The sequence below is a fragment of the Gadus chalcogrammus genome, chromosome 4 (assembly GCF_026213295.1).
Source record: "Gadus chalcogrammus isolate NIFS_2021 chromosome 4, NIFS_Gcha_1.0, whole genome shotgun sequence".
Taxonomy (NCBI): domain Eukaryota; kingdom Metazoa; phylum Chordata; class Actinopteri; order Gadiformes; family Gadidae; genus Gadus; species Gadus chalcogrammus.
The window spans coordinates 25,027,035-25,042,195 of record NC_079415.1 but is presented as its reverse complement, the minus strand read 5'-3'; the positions used below and the strand labels follow the sequence as shown (position 1 = coordinate 25,042,195).

The 15,161-nt window shown below is 47.1% G+C and overlaps 9 non-coding genes across 9 annotated transcripts; 7 read left to right on the top strand and 2 right to left on the bottom strand.

Annotated features, from left to right (window-relative positions):
* The first annotated feature begins 2,446 nt into the window (after nt 1-2,446).
* On the top strand, nt 2,447-2,518 carry trnag-gcc (transfer RNA glycine (anticodon GCC)). The gene has a single exon. It is a non-coding gene; the product is annotated as a tRNA-Gly (tRNA).
* A 1,987-nt stretch (nt 2,519-4,505) lies between these two features.
* Nucleotides 4,506-4,575, top strand: trnag-gcc (transfer RNA glycine (anticodon GCC)). Its single transcript has one exon. It is a non-coding gene; the product is annotated as a tRNA-Gly (tRNA).
* A 1,411-nt stretch (nt 4,576-5,986) lies between these two features.
* On the bottom strand, nt 5,987-6,058 carry trnad-guc (transfer RNA aspartic acid (anticodon GUC)). The gene has a single exon. It is a non-coding gene; the product is annotated as a tRNA-Asp (tRNA).
* Nucleotides 6,059-6,525: 467 nt separating this feature from the next.
* On the top strand, nt 6,526-6,596 carry trnag-gcc (transfer RNA glycine (anticodon GCC)). The gene has a single exon. It is a non-coding gene; the product is annotated as a tRNA-Gly (tRNA).
* Nucleotides 6,597-9,562: 2,966 nt separating this feature from the next.
* Nucleotides 9,563-9,633, top strand: trnag-gcc (transfer RNA glycine (anticodon GCC)). Its single transcript has one exon. It is a non-coding gene; the product is annotated as a tRNA-Gly (tRNA).
* A 936-nt stretch (nt 9,634-10,569) lies between these two features.
* On the top strand, nt 10,570-10,639 carry trnag-gcc (transfer RNA glycine (anticodon GCC)). Its single transcript has one exon. It is a non-coding gene; the product is annotated as a tRNA-Gly (tRNA).
* A 931-nt stretch (nt 10,640-11,570) lies between these two features.
* On the top strand, nt 11,571-11,641 carry trnag-gcc (transfer RNA glycine (anticodon GCC)). Its single transcript has one exon. It is a non-coding gene; the product is annotated as a tRNA-Gly (tRNA).
* A 2,956-nt stretch (nt 11,642-14,597) lies between these two features.
* On the top strand, nt 14,598-14,668 carry trnag-gcc (transfer RNA glycine (anticodon GCC)). Its single transcript has one exon. It is a non-coding gene; the product is annotated as a tRNA-Gly (tRNA).
* A 403-nt stretch (nt 14,669-15,071) lies between these two features.
* On the bottom strand, nt 15,072-15,143 carry trnad-guc (transfer RNA aspartic acid (anticodon GUC)). The gene has a single exon. It is a non-coding gene; the product is annotated as a tRNA-Asp (tRNA).
* Nucleotides 15,144-15,161: the final 18 nt, after the last annotated feature.

The window sequence follows — 15,161 nt, the reverse complement described above, 5'->3', positions numbered from 1 at the left end:
TTCCCGTTCCTCAACAGTCCAAGAACTTTGACGTCTACAGTGGAAAGTGAGCTGACCAATTCATTTCTGGGGCACAAATTCTTGAGCCAACAAGCGTTGGTGTTCATTGGTAGAATTACCTGTAATGCAATGACGCCTGGTCTGCAACATTGGAAAGTATCTGGGCTGCATTGTAGTGCACCTGCTGCTGAATCCCTGGCTGATGCAGGCAAAGGTAAGGCTGGTCATTTGTGTGACCAAACAAATTGGCTCTTTTCGTTCGACTGAGCTAAACCAAGAGCTTCACATTCCGGGTGTCATGCATGGCCAAGGATTACTGACCACTGTACAATGAGGGCTGTGGCGTCTAGTATTCTTAATGTGAGCAAGCACTTTGAGTCCTGAGGTGGAATGTGTCTCGAGAAGATTTGTGAGCCAGAGTGTGACTAATGTGAGCATTTTGTGGTTCCGTGAGAATTCTCGCCTGCCACGCGGAGGCCCGGGTTCGATTCCAGGCCAATGCAGTGCATAATTATTATGAATTCTTAAAACGCAACTTACACACAGTGTGCGAATGGTCAACTCTCACCAGAACATCAAACTGAGAGGGCGAACCCTAACTTAAACAGATCGTCTGAAATAAATAGTTCTTGACGTCAGTGATTTCACTTTCGTAAGGTGACATCAAAACTCCCTTTCAGAAGTGGGACTCAGACCCCACTCTTCCAGACGAGGACAGCGACCTGGATTGCAGAACATAGACGCACTCGGCATCCATGACACAAACTAAAAAGTGTACCAGGGTGAATAGTGGGTTCAATGTCGTTAAACTCGTCAAGTTATCAATGGCCTCGTCTTGCTCACAGCCGCCTCATGCAATCTCAAATAACGCCAGGTCGAATGTGTTCGGCACTGTGAGTAAAATTCCTCATACTCCCGCCGGGGAATGGAACACCGGTCACCCTCGTGACAGGCTGGGATACTGACACTATACGTAACGAGGAACACTGGAGTACAATGTCCCTCAACACGTCAGAACTTTGACGTACAGGTGGTAAACGTGAGTCTGACCAATTCATTCCTTGGGGCACAAATTCTTGAGCTAAACAAGCGTTGGTGTTCATGGTAGAATTACCTGTCATGCATGAAGCCCTGGTCTGCAACATGGAACGTATCCGGGCTGCATTGGAGGCACCTGCGCTGAATCCCTGGCTATTGCAGGCAAAGTTAAGGCGGGTGGTCATTTGTGTGCCAAAAACAATGGCTCTTTTTCGTTTCAACTGAGCTAAACACGAAATCTTCACATTCCTGGTTCAGCAATGGTCAATGGATATGACCAAATGTACAATGAGGGCTGTGGCGCGTTCTGTATTTCTTACATGTGAGCAGCACTTTGAGTCCTGCCGGTGGAAGATGTGTCTCGAAGGAGGATTTGTGAGCCAAGGTGATCTAATGTGCAGGCATTGGTGGTTCAGTTGGTTAAGAATTCTCGCCTTGCCACGCGGGAGGCCCGGGTTCGATTCCCTCCAAGCAGTGATAATTATTAGGAATTCATAAAACGCACTTAAACACAGTGTGCGACTGGTCACCTCGCTACCGAACATCAATCTGAGAGGCGCGAACCTAACTTAACAGATCGTCTGAATATACTAGTCTGACGGTCAGTGATTTCACTTTTCGTAAGGTGACCTCAAAACTCCCTTCAGAGTGGGATCCAAACCCACTCTTCCAGACGAGACAAGCGACCTGATTGCAGAACCATAGACCGACTCGGCCATCCTGACACAAACTAAAAAGTGTACCAGAGTGAATAGTGGTTCAATTTCGTAAACTCGTCAAGTTCTTAATGGTCCACGGTCTTGCTCACAGACGCCTCATCCATCTCAAATAACGCCAGGTCGAATGTGTTCAGCACTGTGAGTAAATTTCCCTTACTCCCCGTCAGGGAATTGAACCCCGGTCTCCCGCGGTGACAGGCGGGGATACTGACCACTATACTAACGAGGAACACTGTGATACACGTTCCTCTACACGTCCAGAACTTTGACGGTCTACAGGTGGAAACGTGGTCTGACCAATTCATTTCTGGGGCACAAATTCTTGAGCCAACAAGCGTTGGTGTTTCATTGGTAGAATTACCTGTCATGCATGAAGCCCTGGTCTGCACATTGGAAAGTATCTGGGCTGCATTGTAGTGCACCTGCTGGCTGAATCCTGGCTGATTGCAGGCAAAGGTATAAGTCTGGGTCATTTTTGTGACCAAAACAAATTGGCTCTTTTCGTTCAGACTGAGCTAAACCAAGAATCTTCACATTCCTGGTTTCAGTGCATGGCCAAGGATACTGCCCACTGTACTAATGAGGGGCTGTGGCGTTCTAGTATTTCTTAATGGTGAGCAAGCACTTTGAGTCCTGCAGGTGGAAATGTCTCCGAGAGGGATTTTGTGAGCCAAAGTGGACTAAATGTGAGCATGGTGGTTCAGTGGTAGAATTCTCGCCTGCCACGCGGGAGGCCCGGGTTAGATTCCCGGCCAATGCCAGTGCCTAATTATATGAATTCCTAAAACGCAACTTACACACAGTGTGCGAATGGTCACCTCTCAACCCGAACATCAAACTGAGGCGGTGCGAAACCTAACTTAACAGATCGTCTGAAATAAATAGTTCTTGACGTCAGGATTTTCACTTTTCGTAAGGTGACCTCAAAACTCCCTTCAGACAGTGGGACTCAAACCCACTCTTCCAGACGAGACAGCGACCTGATTGCAGACCAATAGACCGATCGGCCATCCTGACACACACTAAAAAGTGTACCTGAGGTGAATAGTGGGTTCAATTTCGTTAAAACCTGTCCAAGTTTATCAATGGCCTCGTCTTGCTCACAGACGCCTCATGCATCTCAAATAACGCCAGGTCGAATGTGTTCAGCACTGTGAGTAAAATTCCCTTACTTCCCGTCAGGGAATTCAACCCCGGTCTCCCGCGTGACAGGCGGGATAATGACCCACTATACTACGAGGAACACTGTGACTATAAGTTCCTCAACACGTCCAAGAACTTGACGTCTACAGGTGGAAACCGTGGAGTCTGACCAATTCATTTCTGGGGGCACAATTCTTGAAGCCAACAAGCGTTGGTGTTTCATTGGTAGAATTACCTGTCATGCATGAAGCCCTGGTATGCAACATTGGAAAGTATCTGGGCTGCATTGTAGTGCACCTGCTGCTGAATCCCTGGCTGATTGCAGGCAAAGGTTATAAGGCTGGGTCATTTGTGTGACCAAAACAACTTGGCTCTTTTCGTTCAGACTAGCTAAACCAAGAAGTCTTTCACATTCCTGGTTTCATGCATGGCCAATGGATACTGACACTGTACTAATGAGGGGCTGTGGCGTTCTAGTATTTCTTAATGTGAGCAAGCACTTTGAGTCCTGCAGGTGGAAATGTGTCTCGAGAGGATTTTGTGAGCCAAAGTGTGTGTATATTTGAGCGTTGGTGGTTCAGTGGGCTGGTAGAATCTCGCTGCCACGCGGGAGGCCGGGTTCGATTCCCTGGCCAATGCAGTGCATAATTATTATAATTCCTAAAACGCAACTTAAACACAGTGTGCGAATGGTCACCTCTCATCCGAACATCAACTGAGCGGTCGAACTAACTCTAACAGATCGTCTGAAATAAATAGTCTTGACGCAGTGATTTCACTTTTCGTAAGGTGACCTCAAAACTCCCTTCAGAAGTGGGACTCCAACCCACTCTTCCAGACGAGGGGGGGGGGGGGGGGGGGGGTACAGCGACCTGATTGCAGAACCATAGCCGATCGGCCATCCTGACACAAACTAAAAAGTGTACCAGAGGTGAATAGTGGGTTCAATTTCGGTTAAAACTCGTCAAGTTATCAATGGCCTCTGTCTGCTCACAGCAGCCTCATGCATCTCAAATAACGCCAGGTCGAATGTGTTCAAGCTATGTGAGTAAAATTCCCTTACTCCCGTCAATGGAATTGAACCCGGTCTCCCGCGGGACAGGCGTGGATACTGACCACTATACTAACGAGGAACACTGTGAATACACGTTCATCAACAGTCCAAGAACTTTGACGTCTACAGGTGGAACGTGAGGTCTGGACCAATTCATGCTGGGGGCACAAATTCTTGCAGCCAAACAAGCGTTTGTGTTTCATTGGTAGAATTACCTGTCATGCATGAAGCCCCTGGTCCTGCAAACAATTGGAAAGTATCTGGGCTGCATTGTAGTGCATCCTGCTGCTGAATCCCTGGCTGATTGCAGGCAAAGGTACAAGGCGGGTCATTTGTGTGACCCAAACAAATTGGCTCTTTTCGTCAGACTGAGCTAACCAAGAATCTTCACATTCTGGTGTTCATGCATGGCCAATGGATACTGACCCCTGTACGAATGAGGGGATGTGGCGTTATAGTATTTCTTAATGTGAGCAAGCACCTTTGAGTCCTGCAGGGATGGAAATGTGTCTCGAGAGGATTTTGTGAGCCAAAGTGTGATGTATATTTGAGCGTGGTGGTTCAGTGGTAGAATTCTCGCCTGCCACGCGGGAGGCCCGGGTTCGATTCCCGGCCAATGCAGTGCATAATTATTATGAATTCCTAAACGCAACTTAAACACAGTGTGCGAATGGTCACCTCTCACCGAACATCAAACTGAGCGGGCGAACCTAACTTAACAGATGTCTGAATAATAGTTCTTGACGTCAGTGATTTCACTTTTCGTAAGGTGACCTCAAAACTCCCTTCAGAGAAGTGGGACTCAAACCCACTCTTCCAGACGAGACAGCGCCACTGATTGCAGACCATAGACGATCGGCCATCCTGACACAAACTAAAAGTGTACCAGAGTGAATAGTGGGTTCAATTCGTTAAACTCGTCAAGTTATCAATGGCCTCGTCTGTGCTCACAGACGCCTCATGCATCTCAATAACGCCAGGTTAGAATGTGTTCAGCACTGTGAGTAAAATTCCCTTACTTCCCGTCAGGGGAATTGAACCCGGTCTCCCGGTGACAGGCGGGGATACTGACCACTATCTAACGAGGAACACGTGAATACCGTTCCTCAACACGTCCAAGAACTTTGACGTCTACAGGTGGAACCGTGAGTCTGACCAATTCATTTCTGGGGGCACAAATTCTTGAGCCAACAACGTGTGTTTCATTGTGTAGAATTACCTGTCATTGCATGAAGCCCTGGTCTGCACAATTGGAAAGTATCTGGGCTGCATTGTAGTGCACATGCTGCTGAATCCGGGCTGATTGCAGGCAAAGGTACTAAGGCTGGGTCATTGTGTCGTGGACAAAACAAATTGGCTCTTTCGTTCAGACTGATGCTAACCAAGAAGTCTTCACATTCCTGGTTTCAGGCATGGCCAATGGATACTGACCACTGTACTAATGAGGGGCTTTGTGGCGTTCTAGTATTTCTTAATGTGAGCAAGCACTTTGAGTCCTGCAGGGAAATGGTCTCGAGAGGATTTTTTGTGAGCCAAAGTGTGGTAGTATATTTTGGAGCGTTGGTGGTCAGTGGTAGAATCTCGCCTGCCCACGCGGAGGCCCGGGTCGATTCCCGGCCCCAATGCAGTGCTATTAATTTTATTATTGAATTCCTAAACGCAACTTAACACACGTGTGCGAATTGGTCACCTCTCACCGACATCGCAAACTGAGCGGGCGAACCTAACTTAACAGATCGTCTGAAATAAATAGTTCTGACGTCAGTGATTTCACTTTTCGTAAGGTGACCTCAAAACTCCCTTCAGAAGTGGGACTCAAACCCACTCTTCCAGACCGAGACAGCGACCTGATTGCAGAACATAGACCGATCGGCCATCCTGACACAACTAAAAAGTGTACCAGAGTGAATAGTGGGTTCAATTTCGTTAAACTCGTTCAAGTTATCAATGGCATCGTCTTGCTCACAGACGCTCATGCATCTCAAATAACGCCAGGTCAAATGTGTTCAGCACTGTGAGTAAATTTCCCTTACTCCCCGTCAGGGAATTGAACCCCGGTCTCCCGCGTGACAGGCGGGGATACTGACCACTATACTAACGAGGAACACTGTGATATTCCCGTTCCCCAACACGTTCCAAGAACTTTGACGTCTACAGGTGGAACGTGAGTCTGACCAATTCATTTCGGGGGCACAAATTCTTGAGCCAACAAGCGTTGGTGTTTCATTGGTAGAATTACCTGTCATGCATGAAGCCCTGGTCTGCAACATTGGAAAGTATCTGGGCTGCAGTGTAGTGCACCTGCTGCTGAATCCCTGGCTGATTGCAGGCAAAGGTATAAGGCTGGGTCATTTGTGGTGACCAAAACAAATTGGCTCTTTTCGTTCAGACTGAGCTAAACCAAGAATCTTCACATTCCTGGTTTCATGCATGGCCAATGGATACTGACCACTGTACTAATGAGGGGCTGTGGCGTTCTAGTATGTCTTAATGTGAGCAAGCACTTTTGAGTCCTGCAGGTTGGAATGTGTCTCGAGAGGCTTTTGTGAGCCAAAGTTTGTCTAAATGTGAGCATTGGTGGTTCAGTGGTAGAATTCTCGCCTGCCACGCGGGAGGCCCGGGTTCGATTCCCGGCCAATGCAGTGCATAATTATTATGAATTCCTATAAACGCAACTTAAACACAGTGGTGCGAATGGTCACCTCCTCACCGAACATCAAAACTGAGCGGGCGAACCTAACTTAACAGATCGTCTGAAATAAATAGTTCTTGCCGTCAGTGATTTCACTTTTCGTTAAGGTGACCTCAAACTCCTTCAGACGGGGACTCAAACCCACTCTTCCAGACGAGACAGCGACCTGATTGCAGAACCATAGACCGATCGGCCATCCTGACACAAACTAAAAAGTGTACAGGAGTGAATAGTGGGTCAATTTTCGTTAAACTCGTCAAGTTATCAATGGCCTCGTCTTGCTCACAGACGCCTCATGCATCTCAAATAACGCCAGGTCGAATGTGTTCAGCACTGTGAGTAAAATTCCCTTACTCCCCCGGTAAGGGTAATTGAACCCCGGTCTCCCGCGTGACAGGCGGGGATACTGACCACTATACTAACCGAGGAACACTGTGATTACCTGTTCCTCACACACGTCCAAGAACTTTGACGTCTACAGGTGGAAACGTGAGTTGACCAATTCATTTCTGGGGGCACAAATTCTTGAGCCAACAAGCGTTGGTGTGTTTCATGGTAGAATTATGTCTATGCATGACGGCCTGGTCTGCACACATTGGAAAGTATCTGGGCTGCACTTGTAGTAGTGTTTTTTACACCTGCTGCTGAATCCCTGGCTTGATTGTCAGGCAAAGGTAAAGGCTGGGTCATTTGGTGGACCAAAACAAATTGCTATTTTCGTTCAGGACTGAGCTAAACACAATGAATCTTCACCATTCCTGGTTTCATGCATGGCCAACTGGCTACTGACCACTGTACTAATTGAGGGGCTGCTGGCGTTCTAGTATTCTTTAATGTGAGCAAGCACTTTGCGTTTCCTTGCAGGTGAATGTCTCTCGAGAAGATTTTCGTGAGCCAAGTGTGACTATAAGTGAGCATTGGGTTCCGTGGTTAGAATTCGCATCCTTGCCACGCTGGGAGGCCCGGGTGTCGATTCCAGGCCTACTGCAGTGACATAATTTATTATGAATTCCTTAAAACCGCAACTTAAACCCACAGTGTGCGAATGGTCACACTCATCACGAACATCAAACTGTAGCTGGGCGAACCTACTTAAGATCTGTCTGAAATAAATAGTTCTTGACGTCATTGATTTCACTTTCGTAAGGTGACCTCAAAACTCCCTTCAGAAGGGGACTCAAACCCACTCTTCCAGACGAGACAGCGACCGGATTGCAGACCATAGACCGAGAGGCCATCCAGACACAAACTAAAAAAGTGTACCAGGGTGAATAGTGGGTCATTTCGTGTAAAACTCGTCAAGTTATCAATGGCCTAGTCTTGCTCACAGAACGCCTCATGCATCTCAAATAACGCCAGGTCGAATGTGTTCGGGCACTGTGAGTAAATTCCCGACTCCCGCCGGAATTGAACCCCGGTCACCCTCGTGACAGGGCGGGGGATACTGACCACTATACTACGAGGAACACTGGAGTACATGTTCCTCAACCGTCCAAGAACTTTGACGTCTACAGGTGGAAACGTGAGTCTGACAATTCATTTCGGGGGCAAAATTCTTGAGCCAACAGCGTTGGTGTTCATTGGTAGAATACCTGTCATGCATGAAGCCCTGGTCTGAACATTGGAAAGTATCTGGCTGCATTGTAGTGCACCTGCGCTGAATCCCTGGCTGATTGCAGGCAAAGTATAAGGCTGCGGTCATGTTGACCAAAACAAATTGGCTCTTTCGTTCAGACGAGCTAAACCAAGAATCTTCACATCTGGTTTCATGCATGGCCAATGGATACTGACCACTGTACTAAGAGGGGCTGTGGCGTTCTTAGTATTCTTAATGGAGCAAGCACTTTGAGTCCTGCAGGTGGAAATGTGTCTCAGGATTTGTTGAGCCAAAGTGTGACTAAGGGTGAGCATTGGTGGTTCAGTGGTAGAATTCTCGCCTGCCACGCTTGGGAGGCCCGGGTTCGATTCCCTCAATGCAGGCATAATTATATGAATTCTTAAAAGCAACTTAAACACAGTGTGAGAATGGTCACCTCTCACCGAACATCAAACTGAGCGGGCGAACCTAACTTAACAGATCGTCAAAGATATAGTTCTAGACGTCAGTGATTTCACTTTTCGTTAAGGTGACCTCAAAACTCCCTTCAGAAGTGGGACTCAACCCACTCTTCCAGACGAGACAGCGACCTGATTGAATGAACCAATAGACAAGATCGGCCATCCTGACACAAACTAAAAAGTGTACCAGAGTGAATAGTGGGTTCAATTTCGTAAACTCATCAAGTTATTAATGGCCACGTCTTGCTCACCAGACGCCTCATCCATCTCAAATACCGCCAGGTCGAATGTGTTCAGCCTGTGAGTAAATTTTCCCTTACTCCCCGTCAGGAATTGAACCCCGGTTCTCCGCGTGATCAGTCGGGAATGCTGACACAATACTAACGAGGAAAATGTGAATACACATGTTCCTCAACACGTCAAGACTTTGACGTCTACAGGTGGAAACGTGAGTCTGACCCAATTCATTTCTGGGGGCACATAATCTTGACGCAACAAGCGTGTTGGTGTTCATGTGTAGAATTACCTGTCATGCATGAAGCCCTTGGTCTGCAAACATTGGAAAGTATCTGGGCTGCATTGTAGTGCCACCTGCTGCTGAATCCCTGGCTGATTGCAGTCAAAGGTATAAGGCTGGGTCATTTGTGTGACCAAAACAAATTGGCTCTTTTCGTTCAGACTGAGCTAAACCAAGACTCTTCACATTCCTGGTTTCATGCATGGCCAATGGATACTGACCACTGTACTAAGAGGGGCTGTGGCGTTCTAGTATTTCTTAATGTGATCAAGCACTTTGAGTCCTGCAGGTGGAAATGTCTCTCGAGAGGATTTTGTGAGCAAAAGTGTGTCTAAATGTGAGCATTGGTGGTTCAGTGGTAGAATTCTCGCCTGCCACGCGGGAGGCCAGGGTTCGATTCCCGGCCAATGCAGTGCATAGTTATTATGAATTCCTAAAACGCAACTTAAACACAGTGTGCGAATGGTCACCTCTCACCGAACATTCAAACTGAGCGGGCAAACTTAACTAACAGATCGTCTCTAATAAATAGTTCTTGACGTCAGTGATTTCACTTTTCGTAAGGTGACCTCAAAACTCCCTCAGAAGTGGGACTCAAACCCACTCTTCCAGACGAGACAGCGACCTGATTGCAGAACCATAAGACGATCGGCCATCCTGACACAAACTAAATAGTGTACCAGAGTGAATAGTGGTTTCAATTTCGTTAAACTCGTCAAGTTATCAATGGCCTCGTCTTGCTCACAGACGCCTCATGCATCTCAAATAACGCAGGTCGAATGTGTTCAGCCTGTGAGTAAAATTCCCTTACTCCCCGTCAGGGAATTGAACCCCGGTCTCCCGCGTGACAGGCGGGGATACTGACCACGTATACTAACGAGGAACACTGTGAATACCGTTCCTCAACACGTCCAAGAACTTGACGTCTACAGGTGGAACCGTGAGTCTGACCAATTCATTTCTGGGGCACAAATTCTTGAGCCAACAAGCGTTGGTGTTTCATTGGTAGAATTACCTGTCATGCATGAAGCCCTGGTCTGCAACATTGGAAAGTATCTGGGCTGCATTGTTAGTGCACCTGCCGCTGAATCCCTGGCTGATGCAGGCAAAGGTATAAGTCTGGGTCATTTTTGTGACCAAAACAAATTGGCTCTTTTCGTTCAGGACTGAGCTAAACAAGAATATTCACATTACTGGTTTCATGCATGGCCAATGGATACTGACCACTGTACTATATGAGGGGCTGTGGTCGTTCTAGTATTTCTTAATGTGAGCAAGCACTTTGAGTCCTGCAGGTGGAAATGTTGTCTCGAGAGGATTTTGGGAGCCAAAGTGTGAGTATATTTGAGCGTTGGTGGTTCAGTGGTAGAATTCTCGCCTGCCACGCGGGAGGCCCGGGTTCGATTCCCGCCAATGCAGTGCAAATTAATTATGAATTCCTAAAACGCAACTTAAACCACAATGTGCGAATGGTCACCTCTCACCGAACATCAAACTGAGCGGGCGAACCTAACTTAACAGATTGTCTGAAATAAATAGTTCTTGACGTCAGTGATTTCACTTTTGTAAGGTGACCTCAAAACTCCCTTCAGATGTGGGACTCAAACCCACTCTTCCAGACGAGGACAGCGACCTGATTGCAGAACATAGACGATGGCCATCCTGACACAAACTAAAAAGTGTTACAGAGTGAATAGTGGGTTCAATTTCGTTAAACTCGTCAAGTTATCAATGGCCTCGTCTTGCTCACAGACGCCTCATGCATCTCAAATAACGCCAGGTCGAATGTGTTCAGCACTGTGAGTAAAATTCCCTTACTCCCCGTCAGGTAATTGAACCCCGTCTCCGCGTGACAGGCGGGGATACTGACCACTATACTAACGAGGAACACTGTGTATTCCCGTTCCTCAACACGTCCAAGAACTTTGACGTCTACAGTGGAAACGTGAGTCGACCAATTCATTTCTGGGGCACAAATTCTTGAGCCAACAAGCGTTGGTGTTTCATTGGTAGAATTACCTGTCATGCATGAAGCCCTGGTCTGCAACATTGGAAAGTATCTGGGCTGCATTGTAGTGCACCTGCTGCTGAATCCCTGGCTGATTGCAGGCAAAGGTATAAGGCTGGTCATTTGTGTGACCAAAACAAATTGGCTCTTTTCGTTCAGACTGAGCTAAACCAAGAATCTTCACATTCCTGGTTTCATGCATGGCCAATGGATACTGACCACTGTACTAATGAGGGGGTGTGGCGTTCTAGTATTTCTTAATGTGAGCAAGCACTTTTGATGTCCTGCAGGTGGAATGTGTCTCGAGAAGATTTTGTGAGCCAGAGTGTGAATAAATGTGAGCATTGGTGGTTCCGTGGTAGAATTCTCGCCTGCCACGCGGGAGGCCCGGGTTCGATTCCAGGCCAATGCAGTGCATAATTATTATGAATTCTTAAAACGCAACTTAAACACAGTGTGCGAATGGTCACCTCTCACCGAACATCAAACTGAGAGGGCGAACCTAACTTAACAGATCGTCTGAAATAAATAGTCTTGACGTCAGTGATTTCACTTTTCGTAAGGTGACCTCAAACTCCCTCAGAAGTGGGACTCAAACCCACTCTTCCAGACGATGACAGCGACCTGATGTGCAGAACCATAGACCGATCGGCCATCCAGACACAAACTAAAAAGTGTACCAGGGTGAATAGTGGGTTCAATTCGTTAAACTCGTCAAGTGATCAATGGCCTCGTCTTGCTCACAGACGCCTCATGCATCTCAAATAACGCCAGGTCGAATGTGTTCGGCACTGTGAGTAAAATTCGCTGACTCCCCGCCGGGGAATTGAACCCCGGTCACCCTCGTGACAGGCGGGGATACTGACCACTATACTAACGAGGAACACTGTGAGTACATGTTCCTCAACACGTCCAAGAACTTTGACGTCTACAGGTGGAAACGTGAGTCTGACCAATTCATTTCTGGGGGCACAAATCTTGAGCTAACAAGCGTTGTGTTTCATTGGTAGAATTACCTGTCATGCATGATAGCCCGGTCTGCAACATTGGAAAAGTATCTGGGCTGCATTGTAGTGCACCTGCTGCTGAATCCCTGGCTGATTGCAGGCAAAGGTATAAGGCTGGGTCATTTGTGTGACCAAAACAAATTGGCTCTTTTCGTTCAGACTGAGCTAAACCAAGAATCTTCACATTCATGGTTTCATGCTATGGTCAATGGATACTGACCACTGTACTAATGAGGGGCTGTGGCGTTCTGGTATTTCTTAATGTGAGCAAGCACTTTGAGTCCTGCAGGTGGAAATGTGTCTCGAGAGGATTTTGTGAGCCAAAGTGTGACTAAATGTGAGCATTGGTGGTTCCGTGGTAGAATTCTCGCCTGCCACGCGGGAGGCCCGGGTTCGATTCCCTCCAATGCAGTGCTATAATTATTATGCATCTTAAAACGCAACTTAAACACAGTGTGCGAATGGTACCTCTCACCGAACATCAATCTGAGCGGGCGAACCTAACTAAAAGATCGTCTGAAATATATAGTTCTTGACGTCAGTGATTTCACTTTTCGTAAGGTGACCTCAAAAACTCCCTTCAGAAGTGGGACTCAAACCCACTCTTCCAGACGAGACATGCGACCTGATTTGAAGAACATAGACCGATCGGCCATCCTGACCCAAACTAACAGTGTACCAGAGGAATAGTGGGTTCAATTTCGTTAACTCTGTCAGTTATTAATGGCCAGTCTTGCGTCACAGACGCTCTCATCCATTCAAATAACGCCATGGTCAAATGTGTTCAGCACTGTGAGTAACTTTCCCTTACTCCCCGTCAGGGAGATGAACCCGGTCTCCCGCGTGACAGGCGGGGGATACTGACCACTATACTAACGAGGAACACTGTGAATACACGTTTCCTTCAACACGTCCAAGAACTTGACGTCTACAGGTGGAACGTGACGGAGTCTGACAATTCATTTCTGGGGCACCAATTCTTGAGTCCAACAAGCGTTGGTGTTTCATTGGTAGAATTACCTGTCATGCATGAAGCCCTGGTCTGAACATTGGAAAGTATCTGGGCTGCAATTGTAGTGCACCTGCTGCTGAATCCCTGGCTGATTGCAGGCAAAGGTATAAGGCTGGGTCATTTGTGTTGACCAAACAAATTGGCTCTTTTCGTCAGACTGAGCTAAACCAAGAATCTTCACATTCCTGGTTTCATGCATGGCCAATGGATACTGACCACTGTACTAATGAGGGGCTGTGGCGTTCTAGTATTTCTTAATGTGAGCATAGCACTTGAGTCCTGCAGGGGAAATGTGTCATCGAGAGGATTTGTGAGCCAAAGTGTGACTAAGTTTGAGCATTGGTGGTTCAGTGGTAGAATTCTCGCCTGCCACGCGGGAGGCCGGGTTCGATTCCCTCCAATGCAGTGCATAATTATTATGAATTCTTAAAAACGCAACTTAAACACAGTGTATGCGAATGGTCACCTCTCACCGAACATCAAACTGAGCGGGCGAACCTAACTTAACAGATCGTCTGAAATATATAGTTCTTGACGTCAGTGATTTCACTTTTCGTAAGGTGACCTCAAAACTCCCTTCAGAAGTGGGACTCAAACCCACTCTTCCAGACGAGACAGCGACCTGATTGAAGAACCATAGACGATCGGCCATCCTGACACAAACTAAAAAGTGTTACCAGAGTGAATAGTGGGTTCAATTTCGTTAAACTCATCAAGTTATTAATGGCCACGTCTTGCTCACAGACGCCTCATCCATCTCAAATAAGCCAGGTCGAATGTGTTCAGCACTGTGAGTAAATTTCCCTTACTCCCCGTCAGGGAATTTGAACCCCGGTCTCCCGCGTGACAGGCGGAATGCTGACCACAATACTAACGAGGAAAACTGTGAATACACATGTTCCTCAACACGTCCAAGAAACTTTGACGTCTACAGGTGGAAACGTGAGTCTGACCAATTCATTTCTGGGGCACAAATTCTTGAGCCAACAAGCGTTGGTGTTTCATTGGTAGAATTACCTGTCATGCATGAAGCCTGGTCTGCAACATTGGAAAGTATCTGGGCTGCATTGTAGTGCACCTGCTGCTGAATCCCTGGCTGATTGCAGTCAAAGGTATAAGGCTGGGTCATTTGTGTGACCAAAACAAATTGGCTCTTTTCGTTCAGACTGAGCTAAACCAAGAATCTTCACATTCCTGGTTTCATGCATGGCCAATGGATACTGACCACTGTACTATATGAGGGGCTGTGGCGTTCTAGTATTTTCTTAATGTGAGCAAGCACTTGTGAGTCCTGCAGGGTGGAAATGTCTCTCGAGAGGATTTGTGAGCCAAAGTGTGACTAAATGTGAGAATTGGTGTTTCAGTGGTAGAATTCTCGCCTGCCACGCGGGAGGCCAGGGTTCGATTCCCGGCCAATGCAGTGCATAGTTATTATGAATTCCTAAAACGCAACTTAAACACAGTGTGCGAATGGTCACCTCTCACCGAACATCAAACTGAGCGGGCAAACTTAACTTAACAGATCGTCTCTAATAAATAGTTCTTGACGTCAGTGATTTCACTTTTCGTAAGGTGACCTCAAAACTCCCTTCAGAAGTGGGGACTCAAACCCCACTCTTCCAGACGAGACAGCGAACCTGATTGCAGAACCATAGACCGATCGGCCATCCTGACACAAACTAAATAGTGTACCAGAGTGAATAGTGGGTTCAATTTCGTTAAACTCGTCAAGTTATCAATGGCCTCGTCTTGCTCACAGACGCCTCATGCATCTCAAATAACGCACAGGTCGAATTGTTCAGCACTGTGAGTAAAATTCCTTACTCCCCGTCAGGGAATTGAACCCCGGTCTCCCGCGTGACAGGCGGGGATACTGACCACTATACTAACGAGGAACACTGTGATACACGTTC